Source organism: Cryptomeria japonica, chromosome 7 (genome assembly GCF_030272615.1).
Source record: "Cryptomeria japonica chromosome 7, Sugi_1.0, whole genome shotgun sequence".
NCBI lineage: Eukaryota > Viridiplantae > Streptophyta > Pinopsida > Cupressales > Cupressaceae > Cryptomeria > Cryptomeria japonica.
In genome coordinates, this window is record NC_081411.1 from 14,386,975 (window position 1) to 14,410,644 (window position 23,670).

Genomic DNA, 23,670 nt, shown 5'->3' on the forward strand with positions numbered 1-23,670 from the left:
TATGAACATCTGAAAATGGAAGAAGTTGAAAGGATTTCTGCTTTTATGGAAAGAGTGAATGATATTTTTTTGGGTATTAAATGTTGTGGAGGAACATTAAGTGAGGATGAAATTGTTTCAAAAGTTTTAAGAGGATTACCACCAGCAATGAAAGTCACTTCTATAAATGAGTTAAGAACAATGCCTAATACATCAGTAACTAGGGATACATTGATTGGAAAACTTTCAGCTTTTGAAATTGAAGAATTTGGTCCTGTTGCTACTATAAAGATAGATTTAGCCTTTAAAGCATCTACATCATCAGCACCATCATTTGACAAATCAGATTGGAAAGCCTTTTATGCAAGAGAACTTGAAGAACTTTAAGAACTTGAAGCATTATTTGCAAGGAAAATGCCTCAAGGTCCAGCTAGAAGTAAGTATGAAGGTAAAGCACCCTTTAAATGTTTTAACTACAATAAGATTGGTCATATGGCTTCAATATGCCCTGATAGACATGCTAGACTAAGAGAAGAAGCTAGAAGAACATACAAGCCTAACCCTGAATATCAAAGATACAGATTTAATAAGAATAAAGACAAATCTTGTTACATTGCTGATGAAGGAGTGACTGATGATTTTGATGAGGATCCGACAGACAATGGATGGGTTTTTGTTGCTATAACAAAAGATCAACCAGCACCTACTACTCAACCAGTAGAACAGGCCTTGGTAGCTAAAGTTGAAGTAAAGGATGAGTGGCTCATTGATTCAGGATGCTCACATCATATGACAAGAGATAAAGGTAAATTCTTGAACTTTCAAGCATACAATGGAGGCTTAGTAAGATTTGGAGATGATAAAGCTTTTTTGATCAAAGGTAAGGGTACAATATCTCGTGATGGTAAGAATAATACTGACAATGTCTACTATGTTGAAGGTTTAAAACATAATCTTTTGAGTGTTGGTCAATTAGTTGAGAAAGGATTTCAGTTACAATTCAAAAATGGAAAATGCAAAATCATGAATAGAACTGGTTTGGAAATTGTAACCGGTAATCAAACTAAAGGTAATATCTTTCATTTGAATAACAGTGAAAAGACATGCTTGATTGCACATATTGATGAAATTTGGCTATGGCATAAGAGACTCTGTTATGTAAACTTTGATTGCATGGTGAAAATAAGTACTACTAAGGTAGTTAGAGATTTACCTAAAATTGTCAAACCTCACAATATAGTATGTAAGGAATGTCAATTTGGAAAACAAGTTAGAGCTAGTTTCAAAAGTATTCCAGAAAAATCCAATAATGCTCTTGATTTAATCCATACTGATTTATGTGGTCCAACTAGAAATAAAAGCTTACAAGGTGATAGATATTTCATGCTAATCATTGATGACTATTCTAGAATGTGTTGGGTTACTTTTCTTAGAGAAAAATCAGAAGCACTTGGAAAGTTCAAACTATTCAAAGCTATGGTAGAAAATGAAACCGGTAAGAAAATCAAATTTCTAAGATCAGATCAAGGAGGAGAATTTACGTCTAAGGAATTTAATACATTCTGTGAAGTAAATGGAATCAGAAGACAGCTATCAGCACCTCAGACACCACAACATAATGGATTTGTTGAAAGGAAAAACAAAACTATCTTGGATGCAGCAAGAAGTATGTTATCAGAAGCAAACCTACCACATGTATTTTGGAGAGAGGCAGTAAGTACAACGGTCTATACATTCAAAAAAGTTCACATCAAAGGTGAAACTGGTAAGACCCCTCATAAACTATGGTTTGGTATTACTCCTACTCTTAAATATTTCAGAATTTTTGGAAGTAAATGCTATATCAGAAGAGATGAGTATATTGGAAAATTTGATCCTAGAAGTGATGAAGGAATATTTCTTGGTTGTTCATCTAAGAGCAAGGCATATAGATGTTTTAACAAAAGATTGCAAAAAATTGTTGAGAGTACAAATGTAAAGATTGATGAACAATTCAAAGGAACTTCAAGGTATATAGACTCTGAACCGGCAACAGAAATTTTGACAAATGAACTTATACTGAATCCACCAGTACAGAATGAAGATCCAGTTACACCAGTATCATCTGAAAATTCCACAATAACTGAGGAACATCAGCAAACAAAGACACCCCGGTATGTAAGACTGAATCATTCTGAAGATCAGATAATTGGAAACAAGTATAAAGGAGTTCTGACAAGAGGAAGATTGGCAAATGAAGAGGTATGTCTTATTTCTCAAATTGAACCATCATCAGTTAATGAGGCATGTGAAGATAAATATTGGATTAAAGCTATGGAAGAAGAATTAGAACAAATTGAGAAGAATAACACTTGGACATTAGTTCCCCGGCCTAAAGATAAAAATGTAATTGGAACCAAATGGGTATTTAGAAACAAACTTAATGAAGATGGTAAGGTTATCAGAAATAAAGCAAGACTACTGTGTAAGGGATATTCTCAGAAAGAAGGAATTGATTACAATGAAACCTTTGCACTGGTAGCTAGAATTGAGGCAGTTAGATTATTTTTGGCTTTTGCAGCACATAAGAGCTACAAAGTATATCAAATGGATATTAAATGTGCATTTTTAAATGAAGATCTTGAAGAATAAGTTTACATTGAACAACCTGATGGATTTTCTTTGACAGATAACAAATATATGGTTTGTAGGTTAAGAAAAGCTTTGTATGGATTGAAACAAGCTCCAAGAGCTTGGTATGCAAGATTGGATAAGTATCTTTTGAAGATTAGTTTTTCTAAAGGTAATGCTGACAACAACTTATATTATAAAGTGACTAATGATGACATCTTGGTTATAGAAGTTTTTGTTGATGATATAATCTTTGGAGGAGAAGATGGATTATGTAAAGAATTTTCTATTAAAATGCAGCAAGAATTTGAAATGTCTATGATTGGAGAAATAAAATTCTTTTTAAGATTGCAGATTTCACAGACTGATAAAGGTATATTCTTGAGTCAATCCAAATACTTAAAGGAGTTACTAAAGAAATTTGGGATAGAGAACTCTAAACCAGTAAGCACACCTATGAATACAAATGACAAACTATCACTAAGGGATGAATCTACACCTGTTAATCCAACTAGATACAAATCTATGATAGGAGGTTTACTATATTTGACACAAACCATACCTGATATTATGAATGCAGTATGTATTGTTTCAAGATTTCAGAGTAATCCTAGAGAAAATCATGAATCAGCAGTAAAAAGGATTTTTCAGTACTTACAAGGCACTATAAATCTTGGATTATGGTATCCTAGAGATAAAAAGTTTGAATTATGTGCATACTCAGGTGCAAATTGGGCAGGAGATGTGGATGATAGAAAAAGAACCACCAGCGGTGCATTCTTTCTTGGAAGCAGACTAGTTTCTTGGTTGAGTAAGAAACAAAGTTGTATATCTTTATCAACAACAGAATCAGAATATGTTGCAGCAAAAACTAACTGTACACAGGTACTATGGCTTAAGGAAATGTTGAAAGACATAAAGGTAAAATGCAAGGAACCTATTACTATCTATTGTGATAACACTGCAGCAATTGATATATCTAAGAATCCAGTATTACATTCTAAAACCAAACATGTTTCTATCAAACTGAATTTTCTAAGGGAAAATGTTGAAGCAAAAGAGATAAAACTGGTTTAAGTGAATACTAAAGAGAAAATTGCAGATATCTTCACTAAAACTCTACCTAAGGAGACTTTTGAATATCTCAGAGACCAGCTTGGGGTCATACCCCCACCGGTAGAGACTTTGGAAGTTGATGATTGTCATCAACTGACAGAATTAAACAGAGAAACCTCTTATTCTGGCTATGATGAGGAAGCTACTTCTCAGGGGGAGTAGTTGGTATACTGAATTGGTTGGTATTTTTTTTATTATTATTTTTTTTACTTTGGCATTTGATGTCAAAGGGGGAGAGATTGGTATGGAAAAACAAAAGGAAAACACATGTTGGTCCCAAGGGGAGAGATTGTTATTTGGGAGAGATTATTACCCTCTATATCTGTGACTTTGATTTCTGGTTATGATCTCTTTTTGGGAGATTGTTGGTTTTTGGTATTTGTCATTTCTATTTTGGCACTTTGATGGTTTTTCCATCTTGTGTTGCCATCAATGCCAAAGGGGGAGATTGTTGGTATTTTGGTATGGTTTTGTCATTGATGTCAATACCTACTAAACACTTATCAACTTTGGCACTTTGGAGAATCAACAACATTCATCGGCAAGCAAGTGACTTATGCACAATCACCGGTATTTGGTACACTGACAGGATATAATGATCAACGATACTTGGAAGGGAATGGAAAACACTTGGTTATGTTGAAGACATCGTGTGGACACCTTGTCTTGGAGTTTTTTTAATTGCTATATTCGTATTTGTATATTTGCTATTACCGACAAATGGGTCCAGGTTACACCGACAGGTTTATCTTTTTCAGATCAGCATGGCACACTATGAAGATGACTTATTAATGTTGTAAATGCATTAAGACGACATGGTGAATCGGTTATTGCATCGGGTATTAATTGATTTGTAAATTAATTTTATTGTATTATCCTGTAGAGCCGACCTACTAAAATTGGTCTTAGGGTATGGTATAAATGTAAGATCTTATTTGTAAGATCAAATGTGGAATGAGAAAAAGGATTGTGTGAAGGTATATGCGAGAATAAAAAGAGCTATACATGCAGACATCATTTGAAGGTTGAAGGAGGGTTTTTGTGAAGACAATTAGAACTACACCGGTACTGAATCTAGCATATGAAGATGTTATTTTGAGTAGTACATTCTTATTGGATTTAACCATCCAATTGTAGTCAGCGTGACTCCTATTTTCTGATTGAGAAGTGAGCTTTAGGCGCTTGGCCTTTCTGCATGTGCAGACCCCATTTGTATACACTTACTATCTGCAGTAGTATCATCTGATTGTGGGTAAGGTTTCCCATTGTGGTTTTTCCCCTTATAAGGTTTCCACATACAAATATTGGTGTTATGTGTTGTGGATGACTTTGTCTTTTTGTTTCATGCATTAATCCTTACCGGTATTGCAATTAACTGTTAAAACTGTCTACTGGCATATTAGACTGGTTTACCGGTATTAAGCATTAAGTTGGTTAAGTTGTTTTTGGTTTGAATTTGTTAGACAACTGATTCACCCTGCCCCCCTCTCAGTTGTCTCCGGGACCTAACAAATCCAACCATGAGCTACAAGAATAGAAAGTAGTAAAAGAATGGAGTTAATCTTGGCTATGGGTGTAAAGATCTCAGTATAGTTAGCACCTTGAGCTTGTGAGAAACCTTTCACAACAAGTCGAGCCTTATACTTATCCACACTACCATCCGTTGCAAACTTGGTCCAATAGATCCGCTTACATCGAACCATATTTCTCCCCTTAGGGAGAGGGACTAACTCCCATGTGTCATTCCTCATCAAGGGACTATACTCTTCCTCCATAGCTTGGTCCCACTCAGGAACCCTTGATGCTTCCTGAAATGTCTGTGGATCGGAAGTGGTAGCAATGTATGCATGTGAAAGGTCCTGATGCTATGATTGAGTCCTCTGTGTATCTTAAGGATCTCCAAGAAGAGAACCCACTGACTCAAGTCTCTATTGAGCCCAACGAGTTCTAGGTGGAGGTGGAGGAAAAGGCTCCTCAACTGCTAGTGGAACCTGTGAAGGTGTAACCCTATGAGTCAGAGTTGAAGGAGTCTCATTATCTGAATCACTATCATCACTATCCACAATGGAGTAAGATAGAGGAGGAAGTGAGGCTAAGCTAGGAAATCTTTCCTCAAAATGAACACTCCTCTCAATAAACACCTCACGTGTCTCTGGATCCATAAATCGATATGCCTTAACACCCTCAGGATATCCAACAAAAATACAAGACCTACTTTGAGGTTCCAATGCTTTGCATTTCTGCAAAGGAATGAGAGCCCATGATGGACACGCAAAGACTTTGAAATGTCTCACAATCAGTTTCCTACCAGCCCAAGCCTCAAAAGGAGTAATACCCATTAAAGCTTTGTGAGGAACCTGATTTTGGATGTTTGTAGCACAACTGATAGCCTCTACCCAAAAGGCGGGATCAAGAGAACATGCATGTATCATACAACTAGCCATTTCCTTAAGAGTTCTCTTTTTACGTTCTGCAACTCCATTCTGCTGTGGAGTGTAGGCAACTAAATACTGAAGATCAATCCCCTCAAATGTACAAAAATCCTCAAGTCTTTTGTTCACATATTCCCTTCCATTATCTGTGCGAAGGATCTTCACCACTTTCCTTGGTTGCTTCTCCACACGAGTGTTGAAGTTTAGAAATCTATCAAACACTTCACTCTTATGAACAATAAAATAGACCCAAGTGAAGCGGGAGTAGTCATTAATGAAGGTGAGGACATAGTGGGCTCTACTAACTGAAGGTGATGGAAATGGACCTGCTCCATCGTTGTGAACAAATTGAATAACTTGCAAATCTATCTAAGCTTTCCCCTTATCAAACTTCTCCTTGGGATGCTTGCCCATGGAACACCTGAACATACACCCTCTAAAAAACTAATTCGAGGTAGACTTGTGACCATGTCTTTAGTGTTAAGTTGCTGGAGATAGCGGTAGTTAAGGTGAGAAAACCGCTCATGTCATATCTTACTTTATGAATTTGAATGAGTAAGAAAGGCCCTAGAAGGAGAACTTGGCGCAAAGTTGAAGAATTAATAAAGCCTTGAGTTGTCATTGACTTGTCCCACTACTACCAAGGCATCATTATCAAGTTCTCTTACCACAACTAAATCAGGTGTAAACTCAACCTCTTTCCCATTCCCATAATGAGTGATTTGGTAGATAGAGAGAAGATTGGTAGACAAGTTAGGAACATAAAGAACATTCTCAAATGTTCCATCATCCATGGCAACCACACCTTTTCTTTTAATCTCAACTTGTGTATCATCACCTATGTAAATTTGAGGTACCTTTGATGGCTCCAATGAAGAAAATTTCTCCTTTTTAGAACCCATGTGATAAGAGACACCCAAGTCAAGTATCCACTACTGTGAAGAACCTATTGTAGCCACAAATGTTTTCCCTTTTCCCTTAGACTGTGAGGAAGTGGAAGGAGATGAATCCTTCTTTTTGTAGGTAGATGGGAAATTGATGTTGTTCTTCTTAAGGAGATTTGTCAACTCATCAACTTGCTTGGTGTGGGATTGATGCTCATCATTACCTTACTTCTTGAAATAAGCGCAAGTTAGTTTTTCCTTCTTAGGTGGATTCCCCTTCTTGGAAGAGGATGAAAAATCGCCTTGTGATGAAGAGGATGATTGTCCTTTTTCCTGTTGTGGCTTTGACTTAGATTGCTTCTTTTTCTTATTGGAATATTTGTTTTTACTCCCTTGACTCCCTTGATTAGCCACCAAAGCCTTGGAATTTGAAGACTTTAGAATCCCCATGTTCAACAACTTAGATTGTTCCAACATCAACATTTATGTGAAAGCATCAAATGAAGGCATAGTGTAGGAACTCCCCATTGTCAAATGATGAGTTTGGAAGCTAGAAACAAATGATTTATATTCAGGTGAAATCTTGTCCAAAAAGTTGAATATCAATTGAGCATTTTTTCTGTCAATTACACAATCCTTAAGCTTCGTTCTTAGCTCATTTTATTTGGTGACATAATCTTGGATTGTATCAAAAATCTTGGGATCCAAGTTGGTGAGAACATTGTCAATCTTGTAGCCTCTGATTTCATCAACTTGACCATACAATTTCTAAACGATGTCTGAAGCCTCTTTGATTGTAGAACACTTCTCAATGTGAAAAATGAGGTCATCTGATACATACTTACACAAAGTTTGAAGAGCCATGGAATTTTTAGTGAGCCATTCTAATTACACATTAGGATCATCCTTAGGATTGACTAGTGCTTCTATTGTTCCATCTATGAAATACGTGAGTCATTTTTCCATTAGTTTGCTCCATGCTTTTATTTTCCAAGATGCATAGTTATGTGGAGTTAAAGGTGTAAATTTATGAGGAGTCATAGAAACAAAAATGAAAGAGCACAAGGAAAGAGAGGCAAAATCGCACAAGACACCCCCCCCAAATTCACTCAATCAAAGAACCTCCACCAAAAAAAATGATGATTTGGCACTTTATACTTAGTGCGTGTACAATGGGCCACTTGCAAAAAATGGAAAAGTGGACTTTTGATTTCAACTTTACAACTATCTCAAAGAGGCCAAAGGAGACTCAAACTGGTAATGCAAGAGATGTAAACTAAGATCCAAGCAAATTACAAGTATCAAGTAAGCCAAAAAAAACTAATTTCTGAAAGTACAATATCCACTCAAAATCTCTACAAACTGATGATAGATTATGAAAGTAGATGAAAAAATTTACAATTTAAAAAAAAAATGACACCTATAAAGGAGGTCGTATGAGCCCAAACGAAGCCTTTGAAGTTGCAAAATTGAGGGTTGGACAAGTACAACTGAGAAAATTTGAAAATTCTAAAAAACCTGTTCACCAAAATCAGAAAATAACCACACCACTGCGAAGAGCACGAAATATTATCCCAAATAAAAAAAAATTGCACCCAAAAAGTGTTGGGATCCAAGAACACTAAGAGGGGGGGTGAATCAGTGTTCTATCGGTAAGATAAGATTTTATCCTTTTATACCATACACATATAAATCAGTAAACAAATAAACATATAACATGAAGCAAATAAACCATTCACATAAATGAAAACCATAACACACATAATTTGTACATGGAAAAACTCAAAGAGGAAAAACTACAGTGGGATTTGTGACCCACAATATCAGTTCATTGGCCATATGAAAGGATATTACATATAATGGGGGCCTGCACATGCAGGAAGGCACACTGCCTAGAGAATAGTGCTCATCACTAAAGAGTCTCACTGACTACAAGCTTCTGCTAAAGTAAAACACTGATAAAGAACTCAAAAATGCATCTCCTATGCAAAATAGAGTTCCGGTTCTAGCTCTACTCTGTACCAGTTCATAAACCCTGAATACTACTACCGGTATCTCTTCTTCTCCAAGAATGCTATCCAAACTATCTACAGATCATTGCATGATATAACATTTGTATACAAATGATTTACATACACAAATTTCACATTATACAATTCTGTTATATTCTCCTATGTCACTCCTTATCACACACTTCAAAATGACCTACCAGGCTGACCTATATACCCATTACGAACAATATGCATTCAATGTCGACCTTGACAATAATTACAAAATTATTTTTCTAAATAAATATTCCTTGATGTCAGCTTCCTTGAAGTATTGATGCCGGTGCCGGTGCCAGTGTAGCTCTGAATGCTCCAAAGCTGGTGTTTGCCGGTATATGCCTCCTAATGCCAATAAATGATTTCTATCTAATCTTGTTGCCATAAATAACAACATAATGAATCTGATGAGTGTCAATTGCCAACAATCCCCCCCTTTGGCATTGATGGCAACACTCATGTGAAAAATGGATTCCGTATCTGTTCAACTAAAATATGCCCCCTTGAGGAATACACTCCTTTTGATATCCTGATATCCTTCCCATGTGATATTTTCTGATATTTTTCACATATATACATACTCCCCCTTTGGCATCAATGCCAAAGATTGGTGAAAGAGTTGAAAGAATTCATAACAAAAGAATAAATGAATACTATTAATTTCACTGGAGCTTGACCAACTTCAAATTTTTTGGGTAAGCCTTATCCAACAACTGAAGATATGTATCCCAACTCGTTTTGAAGGAGTCAGATATGGATGCTAGTCCACTTAGTAAGTGGGAAAGTGTTTCATTCTCCTTGACTTATGTCAATGTGGGTTTAATAATCATGTCCATGCACTCTCTCTTATGAACACCCAATGAGTCTAATCTGGGACTTACCAGTCCTCTCAAATTTCTTAGTCTTCGCATGATTTTATCTCTCTCATTCTCAAAAGAAAAAAAATGGTTATCTAAGGACAAAATTTGTCTATCAATAGATGTTGTTAATGCAGTTAATCCATCAAAAGAGTTTGCAATGCTAGCTACCTTATCATGTAATTCCTTTAATATGTTATCTACATTTGTTGTAAGAGTTCCTATGTTACAACAAACCATGTAGATATTTGTACCTTGTTTCAAACAATTCTCAATAAGAATGAGTTTTGCTTCAATTTTTTTTTCTCCATTTCAATGATTTGGTCAAAGGTGGCTCTCTTAGCCACATCAAATCTTTCTAATGTTTGTCGGTCTGATATCTACTACAGTGATTGAAAATTGTTAGATATATGCTCTATTAATGTCTTGAGCTTTCTGGAAGGGCTTGCTCCATCTTCAATCTTACAATCAGGTGTCAATCTGTGTAATATTGTAACTAATTGATCAATTATTACCTTGCCTATAGTACCCTCCAATAATTTTTGAGTAGCCGTCATCATCAACTTAGTTGGACTCATCTCAGTGATTGATTTCTTCTCAAATTGAGAAGTGTCAATTGCCAAAAACTTTACCGGGGAACCAGTTTTAACTACCGGTATAGATTTAGTTCCCTTTACCTTATCTTATACAACCTATTTTGCACCTGTGGCTTCGCCACTTGGTGCAGTGTCAGTTACTGTTGGTGGAGTATTATCCACAACATTCCCTGTAACCTATACATTGCCTTGCTCAAAAATAGTTTGTGTCATTACAGACTGTACACTCTCCTTAGCTGGTTTAGTCAAAATTGGAGTTGAACTATCCAAAATACCTTTCCCTTTTGATTTATCTGGAATGGTGGAAGTTATTGCCTTAACAAATTCTTCATGAGATGTGAGAAAATCAGGATTCTTCTGGAAGAATTTGGTCCAACCCTTACTAGTCTCATTTATCACCTCATTAACTATGCCCATCATTAGGCTTATTTACCGAGGTTTGCTACTAAATACTATTTTGTTTGCAACATCTATGCATCTTTCATTTTCTCATTGTTTATAGAACCACACATTTCCAAAAGTGCTACTTCCTTAATCTCCCTATCTCTCTTGACAACGTCAAGTCTTCTAGCATCAAGTTTATTATACAGAGATAGAGGTATCTCCTTCAAAATTTCTATTAAGGCTTTCTTGTAAATGTCTATATGTAACAAAATAGCCTCTTCTATTTCATTTTTCTCATTTTCTTCTAAGTTCTCATAACACAGATACATTTTTAAAAATTCCATCTTTTGTAATTTCATCAATTAGCTTAGCATAGGTCATTTTAGTCTTACCAAACTCCATGTCATCACTCTTCTTCTTTTTTCTTGGGGTTGCCAGAGTAGATGTGATTGGTTTCCTCTTTTGTATAGGCTTTCTTGCCGGAGGTGGTGGTGCAGCAGGTTTAGTTGCCTTTCTAACAAGTCTCCTCATAGGTTCTACCTTCTTCTTCTCTACAAGTGGTTGATCTACTTTCTTCCTTTGCACCCTTCTGAAAGCTATAGGTTCATTTTCCTTAGAGTCAAAATCAAAAGTGATGGTAGAAATGTAAGCTTTAGGCTTCTTGACCTCTGCTGTACTAGCGACTGCTAGTTTGGATCCAAAACCCAGTTGGGTGTCTATGTTATGAATTACATCCTGTACATATGCATACGTCTTTTCTATTTTCTTCTCTCTTCTCTTCTTGTTAAACCCAGTTTTTACTTCAAGGGCCTTCTCTTCTGCTGTGCCAAAATGCTCTATTTTGTCATCTAATGGGGCTTCTAGCAACATTTTTGCATAGAGTTTAAAAATGCTATCATCCACCTCATATCAAAGCTCAGTAACTCAAATTGTCCTAGGTTCAACTGCCTCCATAAGAGTTTCATCAATTTTCACCATAAAACAGATATCAAATGAGTACTTCTCTACAATTTTCTTTGATATTCTCTCCCTCTACCTCATATTTTCTTGGAATGTTTTGAAATACCCCAAAAGTTTCTCATCTTTGTCGGTACCAAGACTGGTGATTGCTTCCTTTATCTGCATACCTACCGGTATGTCATGAGCCCAATGCTTCTTGCCAAGACCAGGTAGCTCATTCAGGAAGTAAAGCATTAAATAAACAATCAAATTTCCGTATTTAAAAGTTTATTTCTTAACTCCCTTGATCTTTCCAAGGTTCAACATCAATTCACTCCTTATCCATTCACATAAATCATATTTTGCATTATTCCTCAGCATCTCATATGCAGCATCAATGGATGAACTAGCAACAAAATTCAATCTGCTGCATTGAGCTACCTTATAACCTATTGTCATGCTTGCAAATTTCACATCAGTGTCGGTGATTGTACTAATCCTAATTGATCTAATATTAGGAGTTTCACCGGTGGGTTTCTTGACCTCTGTGTTGAAAATTTTCTTGGCAGGTTCTTGTCTGACTTTGGGTAAGTTGGTGACTATTTGAATAGCCTCCTTAGTCATCATGTAAGGCCAATCTAGCTAGATAAACCTTTTATAAACCCTGCTCAGAACATATCTGTTGGCATATGAGTAGAGTTTGATGACATGATGATATTGTATGTTGTCATTGATGTCAATATGCTGAAGTATGAACCGGTATATTTAAGTAAGCAAATTGGTAAGTGAACTGGTATGACGGTTTGAAGTGAACTGATATGACGGTATGAAGTGAACCGGTATGTTGGAATGTGAACTAGTATATGCAAAGTTTGTATTGGGGTTTCATTTGATATGACTACCTATTGGTAGTCTTAGCTTTAGGGTTTCTGGTTGATGTATTCCAAGTCTGTGTGATTTGACTGATGACATTCTGTGATGAGTTAGAATTGAAATGAAGATTAGATCGTGCTACCATGTCAGCCTTATGCACATGAAGAATCTCCTTGAGGATCTTACATGAAGAAGATTGATTCTATCTACCTTGGGAATGTGCAAAATCTTAGTAAATGATGAAGAACGCGTGATGGGTTATCAGCTTCCAGAAGCCATGAAGAATGAATAATGGAGAACGTCTTAAGATTTGTTCAAGATTGTTTTACTCTATGTAATGTGTTTGAATGGTCAGGATTGGACCGACTGTATTGTTAAACCTAGATGCTTAGGGTTTTAGGTTTTTGCCACCGACCTAATTGTTGTCTATAAGGTTGATGATGATTTTCATTTGAAGTTGTTGGCAAATGAATGTGTGTGAAGTGATTCTTGCCAGACCAGAGAAGTGAGTAGAGATTTGCAGTGTGATTGCAGATGTAAAGGAACTGAAGCAGATCTGCCTTGGCATTAAGTGCTGTTATCAGATCAGTGTATTACCTATTGACTTCTAACCATTTCAACAGTTGGAAAATCGCTTTACTGGGTAGCTTTAACAGGCTTTTTGTAAATCCTTTAACAGGGTGACTCAAAATCATTGAGTTCTTTAAATCCTCTGACAAGGTAATCTTTAATAGGGTTTTAACCTCTAACCGGGTATTTAGCCATCCCTTAACCAGGTGATCCCTAGCAGGATCGGTTCCTAGCAGAACCAGTTGTAAAGTCTTTAACCGGACTAGGCTCCTAATAGAGGGAACTTCAGAAGAGTTAAAAAAAAACCTATGGTTATTCATCCCCACTGTGGTTTTTCCCAGTTGGGTTTCCACGTGAAAAATTAGTGTGCTATGTGTGATGCCTTTTTATGTGATGTTTTAGTGTTTTTTGTTAAGTGGTAATGCAAGCTGATCCAATGGTCATTGTATTTATGATGTTTTACTTGCTTAAGCATATGGGTGAAGTTGAGATGAGATGTTAGGTCTGAAGATGATCTAGATGAACTGGTTTACATCTTTTATAGTCATACTATGTTTTACCGGTAGTGCCTTGATTTAGATCGGTGATACTATTTGCCCGTTAGTGCAGTCTTTGCAATTTAAATTGTTTAAGAAATTATTTGTCCATACTGATTCACCCCCCCCTCTTAGTATCTGTTAGGTATTTACTATTCATCATTATTCATCAATTGGTATTAGATAATCCTCCAGGTCCTCTGTGTTATAAGCTTAACCTCTTGAGGAAAAGCTCCTATTCTAATGATGAAGAGGGAAGGTCCTAATTTCAACAAAGATAACTTTAAGCTATGGAAGGACAAAATGAAATTTACATTAAAATAATGGGTGCTCAACATTGGAACTATGTTGAGAATACTTATGTTGTCCCTACCGGTACTCTCACCGATGATCAAAGAAGAGAAATTCAGGAGAATGGGCAAGTCATGGAAGCTCTTATCAGAATTCTATCTAATATTGAGTTTATAGATGTTCAGGATAAAGACAATCCCAAAGATGTATCAGATACTCTGGAGTCTATCTATGGTGGTGATGAGCATGTGAAGCAAGCTAAGGAAGAGAGCCTTAGGGGAAAATTTGAAGACATGCAGATGGTTGAAGGAGAGACCATTCAACAATATGGGATAAGGATTAAAAATGTTGTTGGAGACATGAACAGTGCAGGAGGTACAATGGATGATTCCACCATTGTTAGAAAAGTTTTGAGATCCTTATTACCGGTCTATGCAATAAGGGTTGCCGCTATTCAGGCGTTGAGATCTATTGAAAAGACAAAGGTATCCCTTGACTCCATCATTGCTAAGTTGACCGCATATGAGCTAAACAATTATGATTGCAGTGTTCAGAAGACTGATTCAACCTTTAGAGCATCTGTTGCATTATCCAGAAACGAAAAAGAGGTTGGTACTAGTTCTGAACCCAGACAAAGCAGGGATATGGATGATGAGGAGATCCTGATGGAATTTGAAGCTCTTCTTGCTAGGAGACTTTCTAAGGGAACTGGAAAATACAGAGGTAAGATCCCTTTGAAATGTTTTTCTTGTAATAGGATAGGACACATTGTTGTCAACTATCCCAACAGTGATAATAAGGACAAACTGAAGAATTTTAAAAAGTTCAAAGGAGGAAATAGGAGAAACTGTCTTGTTGTAGTAGATGAAAGTGTCACTTATGATGAATCAGAAGATGAAGAAAGTGAAGACATAGTGTTTGTAGCCGTTAAGGAAGATGTGTCAGACAAGAAGGCTCTTGTCTCCCTCTTTGATAATTCTAATGAGTGGATTATTGATAGTGGATGTTCTCGCCACATGACTGGTGACCAGAGAAAGTTTCTGTCTCTCGAAGAGGATGATGGAGGTGTAGTCCAATTTGGTAATGATGCACCATGTATGGTAAAAGGCAAAGGGTCCATCTCTCTAAATGGAAAAAGTAGTGTTGATAATATGTATTGGTTAGAAGGTCTTAGGCATAACCTTTTGAGTGTTCCTCAGTTGAATGATAAAGGACTCACTCTGGAATTCAAAGATGGAGTATGCAAAATAAAAGGAAAGAGTGGTGAACTGATGGCCACCGGTATGCAGACCAAAGGTAACTTATTTCAGTTAAATACAAATATCAGTCAATGTCTAATGGCTAAGTTTGATGATAGTTGGATATGGCATAGGAGACTCTACCATGTGAATTTTGATAATATTGTGAAGGCTAGTAAGATCAAGGCAGTTAGAGGATTTCCTGTGCTGAACAAATCAGAGAATCCTTTGTGCAGAGAATGTCAAATGGGGAAAATATCTTCCTCAACCTTCAAAGGTAAATCTTTCACGACATATAATTTACTTGATCTTGTACATACTGATTTGTGTGGTCCTATGAAAATTAGGAGTGTTCACGGAGATAGGTACTTTATGATTCTTACTGATGATTGCTCAAGAATGATGTGGGTCACATTCTTGAAAGACAAGTCTGAAGCTTTTGGAAAGTTTAAAGCCTTCAGAGTACTAATTGAAAAGGAAAGTGGTAAGAGGATTAAATGCGTTAGAACCGACCAAAGAGGAGAGTTCACTTCTGGAGAATTCAATAAGTACTGTGAAGAGAATGACATCAAGAGGCAACTATCTGCTCCCTGGACTCCACAACCGAACTGTAGTTGAAGCCGCTAGAACGATGTTGATTCAAGGGAAGGCTGCTCACACTTTTTGGAGAGAAGCAGTGAGCATTGTAGTCTACACTATGAACTGGGTACTCATCAAGAAAGGTAAGGATAAAACTCCTTATGAGTATTGGACTGGTAAGACTCCAGTAGTAAGCTACTTTAGAGTTTTTGGTAGCAAGTGTTATATCAAGAGAAGTGAATACCAGAGCAAGTTTGATGCAAAATGTGATGAGGGAATATTCGTAGGGTATTCCACCAAGAGCAAAGCTATCAAGTGTTTTATTAATAGGACTTAGAGAATTGTTGAAATTATCAATGTTAGAATTGATGAGACCACTGAGGAACCTGAAGAAACTGATAGTGAGTGAGTGGTAGATGAACTAGATGTAACCTTTTGGGAACCAGTTGCAAAACAACCAAGTACAAGTAACAATGCTCCTACACCAGTAGATGTTGATGTAGATGAAGATGAAGATGAGGATGAAGAGGAAAAGAAAGAGGAATCAACCAAGATCATTCCTAAGTATGTAAAACTGCATCATGATCCAAAGCAGATCATAGGGGATAAGGATGCAGGAATACTTACAAGAAGAAAGGTCGGAGAGAATTCTTGCATGATTTTTGAATTTGAGCCCAAAACATTTTAAGAGGTACACAAAGATGAAGAATGGATTAAGGCTATGGAAGAGGAACTTGACCAGATAGAAAATAATGGTACATGGTCTTTGGTACCCAGACCTGAGCACAAAAATGTTATTGGCACCAAATGGGTTTTTAGAAACAAGCTGAATGAAGATGGCACAGTGGTAAGAAACAAAGAAAGATTGGTATGTAAGGGGTATGCTAAAGAAGAAGGAGAAGACTATGGAGAAACCTTGGCTCTAGTAGCTAGATTGGAAGGAGTTCAAATGCTTCTTGCATATGCAGCCTTCAAGGGATTCAAAGTGTATCAGATGGATGTAAAATCTGCATTCCTAAATGGAATACTTTAAGAGGAAGTGTATATAGAGCAACAAGATGGGTTTTCCCTATCAGAAGATAGTGATATGGTATGTAGGCTACATAAAGCCTTGTATGGATTGAAGCAAGCTCCCAGAGCATGGTATGAATGTTTACACTCCCATCATGTGAAGATTGGATTTAAAAGAACAAGTGAAGACAACAATATCTATCTAAAGTCAAAAGGAGATCAGATTCTGATCTATGAAGTGTTTGTTGATGACATAATTTTTGGTGGAGATGACAAGATGAGCCATGCATTTGCAGATGAAATGAAGAAGGAATTCGAGATGTCACTAATTATAGATATTAAGTTCTTCATTGGTCTATAGATTCAACAAATGAAAGATGGTATCTTTATCACTAAGTCCAAGTATGTCAAAGAGGTGTTGAAGACCTTTGGCATGGAAGACAATAAACCGGTTGGTACACCTATGATGACCGGTTGTAAATTGTCAAAAGAAGATGACTCAGCGTTGGTGAATAAGAAGGAATACTGGTCAATGATTGGTAAGTTGCACTATGTAGTACATAGCAGATCGAATATTGCACATGCACTGTGTTGGCATTTGGCATTTCAATAAGGATATTGAGAAGGTTGTTGATGATTATGGATATAACTGATTAAGGATGTTTATTGTCTTGATATTATTATTTTGTCATTGATGTCAAGAAATTGATTTTCTAATTCAGTATGATGTTGCCATATCTTGAGAAGTATGATTTGAAGAGTATAAAGATGTCAGTAAAAGACACAGAAAGAATATGATGAATAAGGGGATGAATAAAGTATTCAATGGGCAACTATTACTGAGTCAGACAATGATGAGATCATGATGTTTAGATTGTTTTAACATCATACATATGTTGTAAATTGTAAGGTTAATACTATACTATGTTACCAAGCAAAGAACCTAGTCGGTAAACCCTAAGGTTATTGCTATCGGTTAATGAAGGCAGAATGTCTATCGAGTGAAGTTTAGTATTTACCGAGTTATAATTGAGCTATAATAGAATACATTAAATGGTTACATGCGTTATTTAATGAAGGAAGCTGATGAGCTGGAACTGATTAAATGATTGGTATGTCGTGCATGAAGTTTGTTAATGAATCTATGGCAAAGGAAAATCGGCATGAAGATCTAAAACTCAGATTGAACCGCAATACCCTAGCACAAGTTCTAAGAAATGTATGCAAGTTCCAAGGTAGGGTAAAATGTTTTCAGATCAAAGGATACATTGAACCTGGTCAAAATTTGAAGATCTGATGGCTATGATTGATCATGGGAAATGTGATTAAGAAGATTCAGCGGTTGGCAAATTGTTTATAAATAGGGAACTATTGATAAACAATGTATGCAGGCAAATGTATGCACATGGATGCTACATAGTGATTACCGAGCACAGAAGCTTGAAGACCTATTTGAATAACAGAGTATAGAAGCCCAGCAGATGGACAACATTAGTTCTATGTCTAGATTGTATTGAGCAAATAAGAATCTGCTTTAGCATTTTAGATGTGAAGTTGCAGATAGATTTTTATTACTGTTATTTTGTGAAAGTGACAGAAAATCTCTTAACCGAGTGGACTTAACAGTCTTATTTGTAAAACCCTCTAGCAAGGTGACATTTTGATTGAGTGTTTGAAATCCTTTAACAAGGTCACTTCTAACAAGGTGAAGATCCTAACAGATCTGAGGGAAATCCCTTAACTGGGTCACATCTAGCAATCTATTTGTAATCTTTAACATGATTTGCTTTTAACCGAGCATACTCTAGAAGAGTATATTTCTTATTGGGTCCGAAATCCCACAGTGGTTTTTCCCTATTTGGGTTTCCACGTTAAATCTGGTGTTATGAGGTTTATGATGTTTATATGCTTTTGAGTTTGCATGTTTAGCAGTTTTGGTTATATTACTGAAGTATATGTTACCGAGGTTGAATCTATTGTTTTTATGGATGATTAAGTTTGTATGTTTCACCCCCCCCATCTCATCTTGTTGGCTATTGGATCTGTACTTACATTAAGTATCAAAACTATTAATTGGTATCAGAGCTTTGGACTCCAGAAGGAAAAGTTTAAAGGTACTTGAGGCAAAGATCCAAAGATGTATAAGAGGGATGCACCGAAGCTGAACAAGTCAAGTTTCTCTACATGGCAGAAAAGGATGAAGCTGCACCTATCAAGAGTTGGAGAATATGCTGTATATTATCTGGAGAATGATTTGATCACACTGAGTACTTATCCATTGACAATGGAAGAGATAAAGGCAAAGCAAGAACATATCCAAGCAATGATTGAAATAACATCTGCATTGATCGACTCAGAGTTTAATGATCTAGAAGGCTGCAATGATGCAAAGGCTATGTGGGATAAGCTCATATCAGTATATGGAGGAGATGAACATGTTCAAAGAGAAAACGTAGATAGTCTAAGAGGACAACTTGAATCTATGAGGATGAATGAAGGTGAGAACATAACTTAGTACAATACAAGACTAAAGGAGATTGTCAATCAAATCAAAGGAGTAGGTCGAACTATTGAAGAAAAGGATATAACAAGTAAGTTGTTAAGAACCCTTCTACCAGCTTATGCAATCTGAGTCTCTGCAATCAATGAATTGAGGTCTATACCTACTATGCCAGTTTCTTTAGATGCTACTATTGGTAAGCTACATGCATTTGAGTTAAGTAACTTTGATAATAGTGGATCTTCAGTAAATAAAGTTGAATCTACATTTAGTTCTTTTCATCTTGGTGAATCTAATGATTATAATGAAAGAAAGTATAAGTACTCTGAAAGAGATCACAGTGGAGCAAGTGAAAGATTTCGTAAGAACATGGAAGAAGTACACAAACTGTATGAGGAAATCAGAAAGAAGGAAGAGTTTGAAGCACTACTAGCCAGAAGGTTACCGAGAGGCAAAGGTAAGTATAAAGGAAAACTACCTTTGAAATGTTTCAATTGTGATAAAATAGGACATATGGCTTCTAACTGTCCTGACAAAGATTCTACTGAAAAGAGAGATTACCGAGATGATAGATAGAAAGACAATCATTACAGAGGACACAAAGACTTCAGTAGAAGAGATAGAAAGACATGCTTAATAGCTGATGAGGAATCCAACGATGATAAATCAGATGAAACTGATATAGAGGAAGTAGTTTATGTGGCTATCAAAGATGGATCAGCTGAAGAAAGGTATGAAGAAAAAGCCCTAATATCTCACATAAATACTAATGATTCTGGATCATAGATAGTGGATGCTCACATCATATGACAGGAGATAAACACAAGTTTGTTATGTTAGAAGATTATGATGGAGGCTATGTAAGATTTGGTAATGATGCACCATGTCCGGTGAAAGGTAAAGGATCTATAACACTTCTTGACAATGCAAGATGCAATGATGTTTATTGGGTTGAAGGTTTGAAATATAATTTGTTGAGTGTAGCACAGCTAAACAATACAGGTTACCGAATAGAATTTTAGAAGGGAATTGTCAAAGTTCATGACAAGAATGGAAAGTTAGCTACTACCGAGACACAAACTAAAGGTAACACATTTCACCTTGAGTCAACTCGGAATAAATGTTTGTATGCAAAGATAGATGATACCTGGTTATGGCATAAAAGGTTTTGTCATGTAAATTTTGATAATCTGATCAAAACAAGTAAGAAGAACTGAGTAAGAGGTCTACCGAGTCTTGAAAAACCTAAGAATGCTACATGCCGAGGATGCTAGATGGGTAAGATGACAAGATCAAGCTTTACAAGTAAGTCTTACACTTCTAAGGGAATTTTAGATCTAGTGCACACTGATCTTTGTGGTCCTATGAAAGTTCAAAGTTATTATGGTGATAAATATTTCATATTATTTGTGGATGACTATTCAAGGATGATGTCAGTAATGTTTTTAAAAGAAAAATTAGAGGCTTTTCAAATGTTTAAATGGTACAAGGCAAGAGTTGAAAATGAAACAGGAAGATAACTGAAATGTCTTAGATCAGATAGAGGAGGAGAGTTCACATCTGATGAGTTCAACTTATTCTTCAATGATCATGGTATTAAAAGACAAGTCTCTGCACTGAGAACTCCACAACAAAATGGAATAGCTGAGAGAAGAAACAGATCTATTGTGGATTGTGCTAGAACACTGATGATTGAAAAGAAAGTGCAACAAACATTTTGGAGAGAAGCAATAAGCATTGTAGTTTACACCCTGAACCGAGTACAACTGAAGAAAGGTACTTTGAAGACACCTTATGAGATCTGGTATGACAAGAAACCTAATGTAAGTTATTTTAAAATCTTTGGAAGTAGATGCTATGTACACAAAGATGATAGAAATGACAAGTTTGATCAGAAAAGTGAAGAAGGAACATTTCTAGGTTATTCTTCTAAAAGTAAAGCATTTAAATGTCTGATCAAATCATCTAACAAAATAGTAGAAAGTGCAAATGTGAAAATTGATGAATTTGCAAAAAGAAATGATGAAGGAAATTCCAAAGAACCATAAGATTATGATGAATTTGTCTATGTTCAATCGACAAGTCCTACCGAGAAAACTGTTGGAGAAAATGAAGAGAATATCTAGTTACCGAGTAATGGAGAAGATCATACAGAGCCTACCAAGTCTGTATTAGCCAAGTATGTCAGAAGACATCATGCACCAAGTCAGATTATAGGAGATAATGATGATCCAGTGATGACAAGGAATGAACTGAGACAGAACACATGTTTGATATTTGAATTTGAACCGAGAATAGTGAAAGAGGCATTTAACAGTGAAGATTGGATAAAGGCTATGACAGAAGAGATTGATCAAATCAAGAAGAATGACACATGGACACTCGTCCCAAGACCAAAGGACAAAAATGTAATCGGTACAAAGTGGATTTTCAGAAACAAGCTAAATGAAAAAGGAGAGGTCATTCGAAATAAAGCAAGACTAGTTTGCAAAGGTTATGCTCAAGAAGAAGGAATTGATTATGGTGAAACTTTTGCACCTGTGGCTAGACTTGAAGGAGTAAGAACATTGTTGGCATATGCTGCTTTCAAAAACTTCAAAGTATATCAAATGGATGTCAAATTTGCATTTCTGAATGGAATATTAGAAGAAGTTTTTATCGAACAACCTGAAGGATTTGTTGAAGACAATAATAAAGATCAGGTATGTAAATTGAACAAAGCATTATATGATCTGAAACAAGCACCTAGAGCATGGTATGAAAGATTGCACTCTTATTTGATTAAGATTGGTTTTATAAGGACAAGTGAGAACAATAATATGTACATGAAGAATGATGAAAATGGAATACTGATCTCAGCCATATTTGTTGATGATATTATATTTTGTGGAAATGACTCTTTATGAAAGAACTTTGGAAATGAAATGAGCAAATAATTTGAGATGTCATTAATCAGTGAGATAAAGTATTTTATAGGTTTACAGATACTGCAAATGAAAAATGAGATTTTCATTACTCAATCCAAGTACATAAAGGAAATCTTGAAGAAATTTGGAATGGAGGATTCAAAACTAGTAAGTACTCCTATGACTACCAACTGTAAACTATGAAAGAATGATGAATCTGCATCTGTTGATGAGGCACTTTACCGATCCATGATTGGAAAGCTACAATATGTTGTTCATAGCAGACCAGACATAGCTCATGCAGTAGGTTTAGTTGCAAGATTCTCTGCAGATCCTAAGGAAACACATATGACAACAATCAAAAGATTTTTTAGATACTTGAAAGGCACATAGGATTATGGCTTAGTATATCAGAAAGGAAATGATTTTGATTTAAAAGTTTATACTGATTCTGATTGGGTAGGAAACATTGATGGTAGGAAAAGCACAAGTGGATGAGCTTTCTTTTTAGGAGAAAGACTAGTGAGTTGGCTTAGCAAGAAACAAGGATGTGTTTCACAGTCAATAGTAGAAGCTGAATACATTGTTGCAGCATTAAATTGTACCAACATAGCATGGATCAAACAACTGTTGGAAGGTATAAATGAGAAAGTTACCGAGCCAGTAACTATATTCTATGACAATACTAGTGCCATTAACATTTCAAAGAATCCTGTTATGCACTCTAAGACAAAGCACATCTCTATCAAATATCATTATCTTAGAGAAGAAGCTCAAGAGAAGAAAGTGGTGTTGGAGTATGTTAGCACAAAGGAACAAATAGTAGATATCTTCACCAAGCCACTACCAAGGGACACTTTTGAATATCTCAGAAGTAAGTTAGGGGTCCTACCCCTATCTTCTATTCACTGACCGAGTTTGGTGAAAGCATCAATTCGATGAATCTACAGAATATTATGTGTGGATTGATGCTGATTTACACACTTTAGGATGTTTTCTAAAGGTGTACAGGAAATAATGCAGGATACAATACAGGGAACAAGAATTGAAGACAAATGCTTTGATTGAGACTAAGTTGACACATAACAGTAGGAATTCACTACATATAGGAAGAAATTATGTTTTAGTTCTTTAATTTTTAGCCTTGTTGTCAAAGGGGAAGAAGACTAGAGAACACTGAAGAAGATTGAAGGAAAAAGAGGGAGAAGACTAGAGAAAAGAGGAGAAGTCTAATGTATGGGGGAGAATTATGATGGCAGCAAGAGAGCATTTCAACATTTCAGAATCACAACAATCTGAATCTTTTTAAGGTCAAATAAATTGG